The sequence below is a fragment of the Dermacentor variabilis genome, chromosome 6 (assembly GCF_050947875.1).
Source record: "Dermacentor variabilis isolate Ectoservices chromosome 6, ASM5094787v1, whole genome shotgun sequence".
NCBI lineage: Eukaryota > Metazoa > Arthropoda > Arachnida > Ixodida > Ixodidae > Dermacentor > Dermacentor variabilis.
Genome location: NC_134573.1, coordinates 159,010,903 through 159,024,518, shown reverse-complemented (window position 1 = coordinate 159,024,518; position 13,616 = coordinate 159,010,903). Strand labels below are relative to the sequence as shown.

General features: G+C 48.1%; 1 protein-coding gene across 2 annotated transcripts in view; it reads right to left on the bottom strand.

The window, feature by feature from the left end:
- Nucleotides 1–13,616, bottom strand: part of Shal (Potassium voltage-gated channel protein Shal) — a 252,014-nt gene that overhangs the window by 15,052 nt on the left and 223,346 nt on the right. The gene's annotated exons all lie outside the window — the stretch shown is intronic.

The window sequence follows — 13,616 nt, the reverse complement described above, 5'->3', positions numbered from 1 at the left end:
GCACAGGGAGCTCCGTGTACTCATGCCATCTACTCGTACGACTAATTCTAACAACGGGCAAGTGGTTGCAGACTATAGACGACCGCGCTGTCGGCGCGTGTCAAGTGTGTGTGCACCTGTGACGGTTACCGGTGCTGGTTCGCAATTCGCGTCCATCGCTCTTCGCGCTGCGCGCGCACTTGCTAGCTGCCGGAGGCTCGCACCTGAGACCCGGCATTCGTGGCTTGCACTGTGAAGCGGCAGTGTTGTGCGACTTGTAGCCGGTGCTCGCTTGGGTCGTGGGTCTCAGCTGGCGCGCGCACAAGGCTACGCAGACCCTTTAAGTGTATCGTCTTCGTTCGCACGCACGACCACGTGCATGCATCGAGCAAACGGTGGGTGCGGCAATTTTTTTTTTTTACGCCTTTGCCGGAGGCGCGTCATGCGAAGTTGTGGCGTTCGTGCTGACGTGTCAGTGTGGCGACACACATGTTTTTTTTTTTGTTCTCGCCGGGAGCGTGCTTCTGGGAAAGAAAAGCACGTGACGCACACGAAACGTCTTGTCTACGTCTCCTAAGGTGAAGTGTGGTGCGGGTAGAAGGCACGCGCGGACGGGCATGCCTATGGTGTCACGTGACGCGGCCGTGTATACTGGTGCTGAAATGAATCTGTTGTTCACGGGCAGTTCGGTATTGTTACGAAACGACAAGAATGCAGCAAGCACAGGTCTGTAATACGATGGATAGTCATGCCACACGGACCAGACATGCAGTACTGATGCGGGAATGAAATTATGGAAAACATCAAATAAATGACGGGACCGTCAAACACCATGCCATGTACGCTGAGCTATGCGTTTGCGCGTTTAGGTGGTGTTTAGTTGAAAAGAATAGAACGCAACATCACGTTTAGCTTCGATTAACGTTTCGTCCCAACAAAATGCGGAGCCATGCCCTTCACGCAAGACGCGCGCATAGTGAGAGGCGTGGCGTAACTCAACTTGGTCCTTTCACGAAGCCTCGTTGTTCCCATGAAAACATAGATGCAGCATCCATCGGAACGTGAATCCACGTAAAAAACAAGTAGGGCAACTACTATTTTATGCGTTGTTAATAATGTTAGAATAGGAAGGGGCAACGTCTGTTGCGCAGTTATGTTCGAGCGAACGCGGCAACTACCTCAGGCTCCTCAGGCTATCAGGCTCCTCATCTTCTGACGGGATGGTATCGATTTGCAATGGCACCGAAACATTTCCTTGCTCTCCCACATATGTGGCTTCTCAACACATCCTGCCGCTACGATATTCATGACATCATGTACTGTTAGCGTGCACTGAAACTCTAGGCTCGGATAGTTCTGTTTTCGACAGCAAAAGAACTTCACCGCTAAATTTTGGTGAATATGAAACCACGTAAAAAAAAAACGCGCATTTAAAGGAGGACACCTCGACTTATTTCGCGTTCGCGCTACAGCTAGTGAGTTTGAAAAAAAGAAAAAGGAACTGTAGAAAAGGAAACTTCGAAGCGCATTTCTTGTGTATGGCTGTGGGTCATGCCATGCTGAAAGCGCTGGTTTCAGCATATCATCGACGATAAACAGCGTTATTTTGCTTTGATAGTCCTTGCAAAGGGCGGCAACACGGAATTCCCTAGTGTTGCTTCGAATGCTGCAGAATGCTTCGCTTTCTGCCTCCCCATAATCCGGAGCCTTACTCGAGACACTCAGCGAGACAGCTATGGAAGCGAGAAGTTAACAGACCGAGTGCGCATGAAAATACCCCTTCCCCCTGTCCCTCGTGTTCACTCTCTGAAAAAGCAACGAGTTATATTTCCCGTATTCAGACGCACAAGATAATAAAAACGGAAAACGAGACGGTTCCGTATAGCTGATTACAGATCAAAACGCGTCGTTTGCAGCTTTATCGCCAAAGTTGCGATCCATAGAGCCGCGCCGAAAGTTCTCCGAAAGGGCGCCGTCGCCACATGCGTCAGCCACCGCGGGGATAAAACACAAACAAACAAACAAAATGGTTCGTGAGCAAACATTGCGTACGAGTTGCTCCTCTTATGGGTCATCCGGGCGAGCGGGGCACAGGTCGTGTCTTTCCCGCCGAACGCCGTCCTCTCCCTGGGCGTCGTCCTGCAGAGCGCGCCGACGAAACGCGTCTCCGCTGGTGAATTTTCGATAAGGCCCGCGAATGACTGCAGCACGCTGTGACGGGACGCCGCCTACCTCTCCGGGGCGATTAATAATGCGTTCTCCGATTAAGCGTCGCCGCCGTTTTCTCCCCCCCGCTGCGGACGGCGCGTGAGCTCGCTTTTATCCCGTTTCGAGAACACAGCGCGCACACTCGAGAGCGGACCCCAAGGACGTGGCGGCTTGTACACGTTCCTTCGTTCCAGTTGCGTGCAGCTGCCAGCCGAAGTCTACGCCGGTGACCCGTGGAACGATTCTCGCTATTCTGATCACGCTTACTTAACACGCCTTGCGCCCACGCGTACAGTGGCAAGACACGTTGTTTAAGCACTTGCGCAAACAAACCGGCGCCCGCGTTCACAAAAGGTAACGTTCTTACGCTAGAACTGTTCGGTTCCACTAGTCCTGACGTTCGACATATTATTAGCGAAGGTGGTTGGCCAATGGGAAAGAGTGCTCACGAACGAAAAGCCTAGTGAATCCGGCCCCAAACAATTCTTTTCGTCGCGATACAGTGTGTATGCTTCGCCGCATTACTAACTGTACTGCGGCGAAGCCATTGTATCGCACGGATAAGATTCTTGTCGGAACTTTACCTCGCAAAGCTTTACCTTACCGAGTGGTTTGTTGTTGTGTCGAGTAAACGTGATTGGTGTTGCGTCGTCAACATCCGCCCTCGTCTTCTGTCTAACGAGAGTAACGGCGCAGTATGAACGTGCAATTGAATTTTTTCTCTTTGCGTAGAAACCGCGGCACGAGCTCAGATAGCGGGAAAGAAAGAAGGAAATCGACAGAAGCAAAAAATAAGAAAGAAACGCCACGTAATTGCACTTGTTCGCGCAAGAGGGAAATCAGAAGTGAAGCACTCGACTGTAGTGCATTTTGACACTTTTTCAGGGTCAAACGAAAGAGGGCGAAGCCGTTCGTGTACGCGTGACGTTGTTAGCGACGCACCTTCCAAGTGAGTGACGTGACGCGTTTACTTAGAACTTCAGCTGCCGTACGACCACTCACGCAATAACATTACCAGTCTCAGCTCATCTAAACAATTTTCGTTCAGTAAGTGCGTGGACGCCTTTCTACACAGTCTATCGTCTGTCTTCTTTTTTTTTCTTTCAATTATATGATGTGTATAAAGGCAATGTACGATTACCTATGCTATAGACGAGGGTGAGTACAAAATGTCTGGGAGTCAAGTATAGATAAAGAAACGAGAACCTATAAGCGAGTAAACGTTGTCTTTGAGACATTCATAGAGACGCCGCAGACCGTCGAGCCCAGTTTTTTTTACAACGGCTGCGTCCTCCACGAAGGTGCACGGAACTAAGGAGATGCCGCGCAGACGCGAGCGAGGATAAGCCAACGCGCGCCGCTGGCTGTGTGGCACCGAGCGCGTGGAAGTACGCAGCCGCGGACGCGACCCGTTAGCGGCCTGAGGGACGGAGAAGCTTCGATCGAAGCGGGAGCCAAAGCAGAGCGCTACGGGAAAATGCTACAGCGCGGCTTATCGTGGTGTGACGCCTCGTGGCGACGCAGGACGCCATCGAAGAGCGTATCTGGAAAAACCGGCGCCTCTCTGGACGGGGCGAGATCGCGACAAGCGTGGCGCACTGATTGTTAAAAGTGTCGAGATTGCGTGCTAAGTTCGTCTTGCGCGAGACAACAGCGTCGAGCTGAAGCGAAACAATAAATGCAAAAGCCCGGCATCTCAAAAGTCGTAAATTTGTATACAGATTGTGCGAGCATTTCGTTTCTTTCTTCGACTCTTGCGTGCAGCTAACAGTAGATCGGTGACAAAAGCAAGTGCGCAGCGGAAAGTAAACTATAGGCGGAACGACATCGGCTGCGAAGACAGCAGCCAACAAGGCACGACAAAATTCAGGCGAGGATCTGTGCTTGTACGCAATGCCTGGAATAATGCAGGTACAGAGGCGGCGTGGGACGGCATCGCCTTGCACTCCGCCCAATCGAGAAAGGGAACACAATCCTCAGGACGGTTTTCTGCTCGTGGAAAAAGCACGTTCAGAGAAAAATCGAACGGCTATCCTATAGTCTAGCACCTGTGAGAATACGAGATTGATGGCTCTCGAACCGCATCCTTGGCTTCGGTAGGAAAAAAAAAAAAAAAGGAAAGAATGGCGGAGACCAGTCGTCGGGTCACAATATCATCTTGGCGCCTTAAAGCCGAAGACACATAGCTATGCGAGGGCCGAATCAGCTGAACAAAAGCAAGAATGAGAGAAGGACGGAGACGACAAAGCTGACGAGCTTACTGTACAATGGCCCCAGACGCGAGCGCAGGCGAAAGCGTCAGTGGCGAAAGCTAGGATAGCGCCAAAAGTAGTTTCTCTGACCGCCTCCTCTGGCGCCAGCGTTAATATCCTCGCTCCCTTGTGTCGGCGTGGAACAGAACAAACACCGCGCAAACGAAACGGCGTTCCTAAAAACGCGCGAGCCTCCTGCTTGCGTATGTGAGCAACAACAAAAGGCGGGGCGGCAACGGCGACGGCGGCGAGAAGAGGCGTCGCTGCGCCGCCTGGCGTTACCCCCGGAAGAAAAAAAATGGGAGCGCGTTTTCCGAGAAGCCAAAAGAGGGCGGCGTCTCGCGGTGGCCGCCGTGCTGTGCGGTGGAGACGTCGTGTGCATTGTGTGCGATACGACCGCATAGATGTGCTCCTTCACAGAGACGCCGTTCATGAACAATGCCAAAGAAAGAGACTCGGAAAGGGAGAAGGAAAGCGGAAATTACGTTCGCCGGTAGCGGGAACGAAGCGAATGAGGACGCCACACGGGGCTCAGCTAAATCGCTGCTCACCTCCGCTCGCATTGGCAAAACCGTCGAGCGCTCGCCTAACACACTCGGGCGCAAATCGTCTCTTATTTTTGGCTGCCCTGGAGATGGGCACAACCCGCTCTACTACAGCACCGTCTTTCTTTTTCATCAAGCCCGTCGGCCTCGCGATGCGCCGAGAGGCGGAATGAAAGACACTGCTGCCCAGAACAGTTTCTGCGAACCCGCAACGATAAGGCTCGTTCTGTGAGTGTACAGACCGGAAAGTGTATAAAGCTGGCGGTTATAAAGAGAGCACCGACGGAGGTGGACCGGCAGGATCTTGCGAGCCTGGCCGATCGCTCCGCTCCGTTAAGATGGTCGTGGCGCGGCGGGCTAAGATCCCTGCAGTCTGTCGTTGAACACGTGTCTCCAGTATATCGTTATAAAACTTGGCGCGCGCATTACGCTACAGAATGTTGCGTATGTGCGAACAGTGCGCTGCTTGCGATAAGCTTGTACGGGAAGGTAGGACTTCGCACTTTTTATAATAGCATTTATGACTAAACTTATGTATCTACCTGCGCCCATACCTATTTCAGAGCATCCTGTGCAGAGAATATTAGTTGCACTGCGTGTAGAATATATTTTATTTTTTCTTCGAGGGCGGTTTTGCGGTCCGTAAGGCCGCGGTTTTAAACGCCGGTTCATTTAGCACGCGCTATAAAAATATCGTTTCGCCACAAATGCAGGAGACAGAACTTAGCACGCAATGGTCGGGCGCACTTCCAGGATACGCGAAAGCTGGGTAAAACACAGGGTGTCAACTAAAAGCAGCTGGTGCGGTCGTGTTGTCACGCTCATCTGTGGACTCCTACAGCATTTAGAACGAGGTCGCGACATTAAGTGTTTTCACAAGCGCTTTTGTACTCGCATGTTTCAATTTGTGCATGTGCATGTGTCTGTGGGCTATGACTGAGTATCGTTTTGATGTGGTTTCTTTTTTTCTTTTTCATTTCAATAGCAAAAATGAAACGCCCCTGTGTGCTGCACTATTTACGGCCTCGAAGCTGAAAATATGGCCAGGCACTATAATTCAATAAATGTATATACTAAATATATCTACTAGCCGCTTAAGCGTGGGCAGCTGTGACTATACCCTTTAAGCCGACCTACCTACGAAAGCAGCGCGGCGTTAAATCGACGAAAAATTTCAGAAAGTGACTCATATGATTTTGAATTTCGCGCGTTGGCTGTGACACGCGACTTCATGAGCGTCATTCGATCTCCTGTGGTTTGTTGCTTTTTCCTTGCACAATTTCGTATTGTTCTAACAAATTGCCGCCTTTTAGACTCGCTGTGTGGCATTTGTTTTGTTTGCAAACAGACACGAGAAAACGAGCTCCGTATGACGTCGTGATGTCCCTACCCAGCCACGTGGATTCAAGTTTCGTTCGAGAAATACAACCATTAATGAGAGTGACAGCAGTCCGTTTCTGCCTGCAAAAAACGTGCACGGTATGCGAATATTGAAAGCGAAGCGCATCCGACGGGGTTTAACGAGGAACCGTTAAGAAAAGCTCGAGTAAAGGAATTTCTATTAAACATTTCTCAACCGCGTTTGGCTTACATGATCCATGTTCTTTTTCTTCTTCCACTAACAACTGCTAACTGCAAGATAACTTACTTGCCCCGAGACAGCAGCTTCGGTGACGAATTCTCAGCGAAGAAAATTACAACTTTGATTTCCACAAGGACCGTAAACGCCTTCACTTCTGTTCGATCCCGTACTATGGTTTGCTAGTTTATGTAACCAAACTTGTTTTTAAAGAAATAAACCCGTTTGCCCGTATGATTATGCGTGCTGGTTCCTTTCCTTCTTTCTTTCTTTCCTTTTTTTTGAGAAGGACAAAACACGGTGTTACTCAATCTGACCCAAAGGTAGCGGACTCTTTCTTAATGTAAACGTCATTTACACGTATGGTTCCTCTGAGTCCCACAAAACACTTCTTCTCTTCTGACAATTAAGAGTTAGGTTTCAGCTCGTAGCTGAGGCGATCAGGCCCCTTGTTCTTTGTTTTTTGTTTTTGCGTCGCTGTGGACGAGCGAGTGGGACATATCGGGCACTGACAGTATCACGTGTAGTCCACGGACAAATAAGTAAAAGGAACAGGTGTTCTACGCGCTATCATGTACCAGGAAAAGTACTTTGAGCAAAACTTACCCCGAAGGGACATTTATTCTGCCTCATCCCGATTAAAGTTTGTTTAGCCACATGGGTAAAAAATTTGCAGTGGTGAATACTATACAGGTGCCTTTAATGGATGGATAAATGGACGGGCGTTTGGACAGTCTTTCTGTTTGTTTGGGCCATTTCTTTTCAATGTGAACAAGGCTCTCGCGTGGGAGCCGAAACATAAGTAAATTTTACATTGAATTGCGCAGTCTTCTTTAATTACCTTTTTGCTGCCTCTGACCAAGGCAGTTAATTAAGAGTAGACAAGTTAGTTTCCATAGGTCAGCAGCCTCTAAGAGACACAGCGTATGACGTAACACCTATGGTCGTGACGCAAGACATACACTAATGGTCTGTGACGTAACAAAAACCATCAGATGTCATGTACACAATGTAGTTTGTTTGTCCTCATGCACAAAAGTTATGCGGCGGTGCACGCTCTACAGGTGCGAAGCACATTCGCGTGTTTTTGCGGTTGGTTACGTTAACGGCGTTTTAAACGTTTTATTGAGTAACAATTCTAAGCTTTTTTAAAATTTTTCTCATAATTTCACTCGTTAGGAAGATGAAACATTGAATTCTAAGGGTAAGTGTAATGGAAATATTACTTCACACCAACCGTTTTCATAGGAATAAAACGATGGAAGTTAAATTTGTGAGCAAATAGATATCGATAACTTTGTGATTGTCGTTTCTGGATAACGCTCAAGGCTTTCATTTCTTCCCTAATGCTGCTTTATGCTAGCACCTGCAAGTCAAGTAAGCTGCCAGCAGCTTACTGAAAGCACTGAGCGTTCTCTGTGCAAAAGTCACATGCAGTTCACATGCAGTGTCCAAATCATGTTGCTAACATGGCTCGATAGCTGTCTATGTAGGAGTTGGCTAGGTATGATTCTATTAGAATAAATACCGCGTGTAATACTGGATACCGGATAATTACCGGATAATTACCGGATAAATAACCGGTTAAATTAGCGAGTATGAGAATTTCCACTCAATAGAAGAGTTCCTTAAAACTGATTGCACGTTACGCACGTCCTACATTTATGTTCGGTGCTTACGGTGCCAGTGCTCGCCTGTCTCGACCGACTTATGACGCCGTACAAAATGACATCGTAAAACCGAAAGTGCTTCGAGCACACTTCGAACGGTATAATTGGCAAGCACCAATTTATACTGACATATTCATTGGTTGCAAGTGTCAGCGACCGTTCGGGTAAGCAATACTGGAGAGAGAATCATGGAACCTGCGAGACTCTGCCCGGTACGCGCGACTTTTACGATTCAACTGACCATAGCCACAGCAGAGCTTTCACCTGGACGTTCAGGCAATACATTTTCCCACGCTGTCGCATCAGGCTGTCGGCAAAGCTATCAGGAAAGAGCTCAGGAATACGTTTTGAACGGTAGACACTAAGATTGGAATAGGGGCTCGACACGGACGCAATTTCGAGAGAAAAAGGAAGATGGACGGTTTCTCGCGAAACAAACGTTTCCATAAGTTCTCACGGTGGTGGCACATACTGTTACACCACACAATGGACGAAGCACATATTTCACGTCGAAATATGCGAAAACGCGCGCAGGCCTCGTGGAAACAGACTAGAAGAAATGTTGTAGAAATGCTGAATCACCGTGTCACTTTGTCGCGTGCCCGACACGACCTGTTCTGAATCTGACGCACAAATGCCCCCCCCCCCTAAAAAAAACCAAACAAACAAGAACGTAAGAATGAGATGAACAAGTGTCTCATATAGTGCATGGCATAACATTAAGCCATGATTCCTCGCGACAATGGGAGAAACAAGGACAACAGAGCAGACGACACAGGATGCGCGCGTTTGTGAATTTCATACTGTTAACCTGTTCATAACACAGAACCTAACCAACTACTCCAAGGCAACGTCTCGCTGAGGCCTCAACGTTTTAAAAGGTTTTCCAACGCCCATTTGCATGGACAACGACGTCTGTTTCTTCACAGTCGGCGGCTTACGGTGCTTGTGCCGTAGATGTGAATCTGTGCGTGCCCGTGTGTTTCGTCATTCATATGTGCGCCCAAGAAGTGTGGCGGCGTGTTCGCGATGTCATTCAGGTGCGCGTTGAGCGAGTGTGAACTGGTGGCGTCATTCAGATGTGCAGCGTGTCTGACTGCGGGTTAGTGACGTGGTTCAAATGTGCGGCGTGAGTTTAACTTTGCATTGGTGATGTCATTCAGGTGTGAGCTCGGTCAGTGTGACCCTTGCCGATGCCCAGGCCTGCACAGCTGCTTCTGTATCCCCTCGTTCTAACTCTTATATTAAAGCTCGGTCCACTGCCAAAGGAAGTTGGGTTGGCGACATTGTAATTATGCTAAATGTTGATGAGCGAAGCAAATAATAAGGGAGAAGCAATTGCAAACAATGAGAGAAATTTTTTTGAGGCTTCGATTTTGGAACAGTTAGTGTAACTTGAATATGAGTAACAAATCCTCAACTTACTTTAATTTCCTAAATTCCGCTTTGGTGGTATTAAATAAGAGCCTTAAATTTAGGAGACCTTAACAAGTATTATTATGCATCGTTAAGGGCATTTAGTTCGCCACAGTGGTGATACTTGCTAGTCTAACTGTTCAATCATCATCGATCAACATGTAGTGACTAGTTTCGTGAGTCACTACGGAAGAGATTATTGTTGCTTCCAGCACAAGAAATGACGTTCACTCGACGTCGCAAGGCAACGTGGCATGTTTCGATGCTGGGAGCGATGCGTTCTACGTCCGCCAATCGGAGTCTGGAACCCTTGAAAACAGCTGAACGGTGATTGGAGTACAAGGAGGCAGCAGTGACCGAACCCGAGTGCAACGGTGACGGCAGCGGCGAGTGAAGAATCGCGTGCGGTGGCCGCGCGTTTTACTCACGCAAAGCTGGACGACCCAGCGTGTTCTCCAGTGGCGTCCGACGGGAAACAGGCGGATACGGCGCACCTGCATCTGCCGAGGAGATCGGCCATTGTCAGCGACGAAAGAGACGACGGCACTGCACGTGCGTTTAAGCCCGAGACCTCCCCGCGGTGCGGTGATCGCAGTCGGAGTTTTGGGTGACCTTTCGTTTTAAAGAATCAGGTGCGAAAAAAAGTTTGATTCTGGAGATAACGAGAAACCCATTGCTTACGGCGTGCGTGCCCTGACGTACCATAAAACGAAAAAAAAAAAGTTTTCAAGAATTGCTCTTTCTGAGTAGCGCAGGTTTAGAAACCGCACACGGTGCGACAACATTAGGGGGAGGGGCCGGCGCCTTGGAACCTGTCTAGTTGACTGTCAGGGGCAATATAGCCGACCGCAGCCAACGGCTGCGATATTAACGGCCGCGATATTCAACGCAGACTATCGTAAGTTAGTCACTGAACGAGAGCCGCGCTTATGAGATGAAATTATCTGGATGATGGTCGCGAGTGCAGCTTTCCACTGCAGCTGCCGCTGCACGTGGGCACCGCTATATATATATATATATATATATATATATATATATATATATATATATATATATATATATATATATATATATATATATATATATATATATATGGGCCGGTAAAAGACGTCACTCGACATGGTGCAGTCTGCTTTGCGAACCGTTCCCTAGAAAGGTCGAAATTGGCTTTATCTCCGAAAGGACCAAATAGCTTTAGCTTGTGGCACGTACTATGCTCAGATAAGTCTCATTCGTGCGAAGTCCGAGACATGGGAAAGAGACAGAGGTCCTTACTACAAGTCTTATTACTGCTCCGCGGGTTGCTCGAACGTGATATATCTCGCCATGGGGTAGATAAAACGAGGAGAAAGTGTCCCGGCACGCAAAGACAAAACATACCCACTGGTAGGTGGGACTCAAGTACTCGAAGACAATGAGGGCTCAGTTGGTTCATTCTATAGCTTTCTAGCATAACGTAACGTCGAAGGTGCAAATATTCATCCAAGGAGACTCATGCACCACGCTGCTGTCGTATACTAACTCACGCGGATGGTTTTCTTTGAGGATATAAGACTTGGCCTTCGTACCACTAAAGGCCAGCTAGGTCGAACTTACTTCGAGAGCGAGCTCGTGGAGCCGTGTCATCGCATAACGCAATCGCACATGTCTTATAAAAGGGTTGCTGCCGTTTTTCGAAATTCTGTCCGTGGACAGGATGCCTGTCCGTGATGCAGCGCTGACCATTCCTGCTTGTCTGTGGCTACAGTACTGAAGATGTGTTATGTCCGCTTGCATCACTTTCTCTTTCTCCTTTACCCTGTCCCTCGGTGTAATGTGGTTGATCGACGTCACACTTGGTTAGCTTCCCTTTATTTACTTTTGCCATTTGTTCAGGATTTGTGGCCGGAGCTGCAGAACAGTCGAAACCGGCGTCTTTCTTTAAACAAGGGAACACAAGATTAGCACATGCCAATTTCCCGCGCTCTGCGGAAGATGAACTGAGTCTGTTTCCTACGAATCGTGGCCTCAGGAATCACATTTTCTGTACCCTTAGATAGGGTTAGCGAAACTTGAAGCAATTAGGTGATGTGGCATGGCGCGCAAGTGGAGAACCACAGCTTTATGGACAATCGCTTAGATAAATCATATTGGTCGCCTTCTTTACTACGGTCAGCGATCATTGGCAGCGATTGGCAGAGGTCCCGTAAGCTGCGTTGGCGTCTAACTGGACGCCTGAACTTAAAGTTAAGAAGGGAGAATGTAAAGTTCTTAGTTTTTATCACGGTTCCCAGTGAGCGACAGACTTATAAAGACGTGGCGTACCTAATGTTCCTTGTATTAGCAAAGGAGTCATAATTGACGGGGCACTTGAGAATAGCTTTAATTTTACTCCCTCCTATTATAAGCAAAACTTCTGCAGTAGAATCGCAAGTTCCAGTTATCAAAGTTATTTTTGCTTATAATATAGGCAGTTTAAAGGGCTCGCAAACAAGCGAGAACAAATTTTGTGTCTTTTTGGTGGAAATGCGGAGTGGCCTCACTCTATATTTGTGAATTTTAAGTACCCAAGTAAATACACCAGCGGTGGCCTGTTACAAAAGAGCTCATCATATTATTTGAGAGCGGCAGCTAAACAATGGAGTTTTATATCTTAAAGCCATCGGCTGCTTTTCTTTCTTCTTCTTTTCTTTTGCGTCTGATTGTCCCCCAAGCTTAGAAATGCCGGTCTAGTTGGTAACTCCAGCATTTTAATAAGTTTTCGAGAACTCTCGACTTCGGTAAGCTCCAGCAAGCTATTGCACGCATACGGACGGTTACTGCTTGAGAGAGTGACAGGCCGCGAGCAGCAAGCAGAGATTTAAAATACGCCCACGTGGCTCACCAGTCAGCATTAGCTTAGTTCTGAGAATGGCAGCGCATTGTTTGCCACCGATGTATGAAAAGTGTCGAAAGCTATTCCAGCTTAATGTAACAATGCGCCGCGGCTTGTCTGTACGGCTTGTGCTCCCGCGGCTTGCACTCCCGCAAGCAAGTGGGCGTGGTTGAAAGACAGTGCGGGGCGAAGTAGGAAAATAACATCGGTAGCTCGGCCGCACCTCCATGTCTACAAGTGCGTTCATTACGTCAAATGTCGCACTGCACACAGCTAATCACAACCTGTCTGGCATGGTGGACTGTGGCCGATTGTACTGTCGTACAAGTGCCGACCCAAGACGCGCATTTATCGAAGGTTAAAGTTCACCTCGCTACTGCTGTTCGCCTTGGTGTACGTTACGGCACCCGGACCGTCGTAATTTGACATGAAAAAAAAAAAAGAAATTTGACATTATTTCCCCCATGTGACGTGCCACGCAAACTAGATTTAAGCGCAGTACTGCTTTACACTGATCGAAGTTTTGGCAGAATCGCATTATAACAACGACATTGTCTTCTATAGCTTGGAGTGAAAGGAATATTTGCGAGTGCTTGTGTTTGGAATTTCACCGGCATCTAGGTGAGAGCTTATAAACAGGAGGCACTATGATAACACTGACGAAACTGCATACAAGCGCGTTTTGACACATTTATATGTACCGTCTAGCAGCACGCGGTCTCATTCTCATAGCACACGGTAGATGAAGCGACGAAGCGAAAAAGAAAGTATGCGAGAGGGCGGAAAACGCGATACAAGAGAAAACTGACTTTGTTTTTGTGACTCTTGTTTCGCACTATTCGGTTTTGCCCTGAAGATTCTGAACGCTCATTTCTGGCTAAGCCGTCTAAACAGTGCGATCATGCGATCAGCGGAATGGTCACGGCGCCGCGAATTTGTCAGTTCATTCGGAACGAGTGCGAGAAGGATTTACCGTGATGCATTTGGGCTTACTCAGTGCGGGAACTACGAAGATGGTGCATTGGTACGTTTGACGTGTGACTAACGCAAAGTGATTGTATACGCACGGAGTGATTAGGCTGACGTAACCTGCCGATTAAAAAAGATAGAGTG